The sequence below is a fragment of the Nicotiana tabacum genome, chromosome 17, assembly GCF_000715075.1.
Source record: "Nicotiana tabacum cultivar K326 chromosome 17, ASM71507v2, whole genome shotgun sequence".
In the NCBI taxonomy this organism is placed as follows: Eukaryota; Viridiplantae; Streptophyta; class Magnoliopsida; order Solanales; family Solanaceae; genus Nicotiana; species Nicotiana tabacum.
The window spans coordinates 128,871,213-128,874,277 of NC_134096.1; the positions used below are offsets into that span (position 1 = coordinate 128,871,213).

Below are 3,065 nucleotides of genomic sequence, written 5' to 3' on the forward strand. Positions count from 1 at the left end.
AGATCCTTGATTGCATGCAATAAGAATAAGTTATTTTTCATCATTAAAACCGAGATCTAACAATACTCACTTTTTTATGATGACAGAAAAAATAACTTAATTAATTCTAATTTCATCTTTATTCGATCATTCTTGTAGTCTGACTCCCTCTCAACTTGTTATCTCTTCCTGCATAGAGACTTTGCATGTGATGTAGTGTGATGTAGGGGTGGGCATAATACCGGCCGAATCGAAAAAATCGGCTGAACCGTAAATTTTAGTTTTTAGGTTTCGGTTTAATCGGTTTTTCGGTCGGTGCACGGTTTTTAAATTATTAATTTTCGGTTTTTCGGTGCGGTTTACGATTTTGGTATTTCGGTTTTCGGTTAAACCAAAAAATCGTATTTTTGGGTATTAGTTAAGAAAAATAAGTTTGAACATGTGAGTTCTTTTGAGAGTCCAAAACTTATTACCCATTTTAGGCTGAAGCCCAATAATCCAATACTCATTTGAACTTTGAAGCCCAATTTACCCAAACTTACTGTACTGATAGTCTGATTATACGTTACACACTTACACTTAGACCTTAGTCACTTACTTCCCATTTCCCAAAACCTAAATCAAAAATTAGATTTAGGGTTCTTCCTTAGCTCTGTCTCTGTTGCGACTGCTGCGAGCCTGCGATTGCTGCCTTCTTACTCAGCTCTGTGCGATTGCTGCCTTCTTCCTCAGCTCGGTTGTGATGCCTTCTTCCTCAAGTTAGTGCGACTTCTTCTGAGTTCTAAGTTGAGTTAGGTCCAGTGTCGTTTTGCAGTTTTGCTCACTGTTATTGTCATTTTGGCCGAACTTTCTGATAGAATTTTTGCTGAAAAAGGTGTTCAAGATTTCTTTTGTTGATTTTTTATTAAGATAAGGCTTCTTTATTTGTGTTTTAGTTCTTTTTTTCCTTGGAATAATTTTGAACAATTCTTTTCCCTTTTATTGTTGCAAAAAAATGTGATTGAGAAAACTCTAGTATATGAAAGCTCAAAGTCAAGTTTAAGTTTATGAAGAAAGAAAATGTCTTAGTCTATGGCGTCGTGGTAATTTTGTTAATCATATCACGTTAACTCCATTTTCCCGATTTAGATGAGAATGTTCCTGTTATATCTGGATTTGAGGTTTTTTCTTAGGGTGGTGTTTGTCTCCACTAATAAAAAATCAATCTTTTTTTAGAAAACTATATTCAATCAACAAGCAACAACATCTCTAAAGTTAAGGACATTTCAATTAGTACTTCCTCTTTTGCTGTTGTGTTCTGTTTGCACTGAAGGCCTCCCTGTTCTCTATGTGCTTGTTCTCTATTCTTGGTTTCATTTATAGTGTAGTTTCAAATATCCTCTTTAGTGATCACCAAAATGTTACACTAGTTTCTTTTGATGACTTTGCAGTTTGCAGCATTTCCATGCTTGTTTATTGCATGATAACTGAGAATATATCCTCAAATACTCGGGCACCTTCTTGTAACGGTGGCATGAATCCTTGAACGTAAAAGATAAGAATGGGATGATGTCTTCTCAAGTGTATCCCAACTACGACGAAGAAATGTGTAAATTTTTTGTGAGGGATATAGGAGGCTCTAACTTGCACTAACTAGTTCACACGCATTCTCCATATGTCTATCGTGTGTCAAATCTCATCTGAATTGGCCTTACTTCTTGGGTTTTAGTGCAGAGACTGCATAGTTCATAGCTTTTTATTTGCCAAAGGAGTAGGCAAAAGTTGCTCACCTAAATTATGTTCAAGATGTAGTATGGTATGTTCTTGGTCTCTCGGTTGCTTAGTTAAACTCTTATTTATTTTGAAATTAGTTTCAAGACCTGCTTTATGAACTATTAGCCTGTAGATTTTGAGCATTTAGCTAGGACTAGGATATATATTTGAGAAAATTGTAAGGAGAGTACGAAAATACTGGCTATCAAGTACGAGAGAGGGCTAAATGCTTGTGAAGTTGCACCATATTACAAAGTGTGGTGAGTTAAAAGAATTACAAATGACATTATATGCATAGATGATCGGATTACTCACCGAGGTTGGGTTATTTTTATCTTTTAAATAAAATTTTCATTGTGTACCTTTGATTGAGTGCGCTTCATTTAATTCAATTTCTGTTACCGCAATTAATCCTCAGCTAGGAGTAATTGATGTGTACTTTTGGTCCTGTGTTGGAGAAAAATGATGATTTTTTATCATTCATTAAACAACGTCATTATCATTAGAGTGATATTGTCAGCAAATAAACAATGGCATGAGAACTGACAATATCACTATGCCGTTGTCTTTCTCTGTTGCCTCCTTTAAGAGAACTCTATCTCAAAATGACAATTTGCTGGGCTGGACGAACAACAAATAAATTTCAGCCTTGTTTATTGCATAAGAACTGAGAATATCGTCTCTGTTATGTGCAATGGCTGTTGGACCAATATCTTCTTTTCTATTCATTCATTATGACAATCTATTTCCTTTTTCCAGAGAAGCATAAATTTTTTTGAACCGTTTAAAATCGAAAAAATAAACCGAAAATAATTAAACCGAACTTTGAAAAAATCGCACCAAATCGTAAATACTTTGGTTTGATTTGGTTATTAATATTACAAAATCAAAAACCGATAAACCAAACTGTACTTTCATAATAACCGACCAAACCGACCGACGCCCACCCCTAGTGTGATGTAGTCGACTTGAGCTTTATATAGTCGATCATCATCCTTGCATATGTTAGTAGTAATCCTTGATATAGTTCCTGCATATGTTAGTAGTAATCCTTTCTCCTCATTTGGCATCAACCAAAAGAGGAAAAATACGTAATAACATTAGCAGTTTAGATTATCCTGATAATTATAGTCATCCAAAACACAAAAAATAAGCATCCAACCATAAAACATCCAAAAAAAAAAACTAAGATTGTCCAAAACACCCAACAACCAGATCAGTGATGGAGAAAGTAGGTAAAAGTGTTGCAAATGGTTTCCTTGAAACGGTCAAAGCTTGTGTTCGTAGTGACTGAGATCTTATCAACGCGATCATGGACTTCCTTGAATGTTTTT

The 3,065-nt window shown here is 34.9% G+C and overlaps 1 long non-coding RNA gene across 1 annotated transcript; it reads left to right on the forward strand.

The window, feature by feature from the left end:
- Positions 1 to 574: 574 nt before the first annotated feature.
- LOC107785820 (uncharacterized) lies at positions 575 to 2,094 on the forward strand. The gene is made up of 2 exons (XR_001647973.2): positions 575 to 737; positions 1,410 to 2,094. It is a non-coding gene; the product is annotated as an uncharacterized LOC107785820 (long non-coding RNA).
- The last annotated feature ends 971 nt before the right edge of the window (positions 2,095 to 3,065 follow it).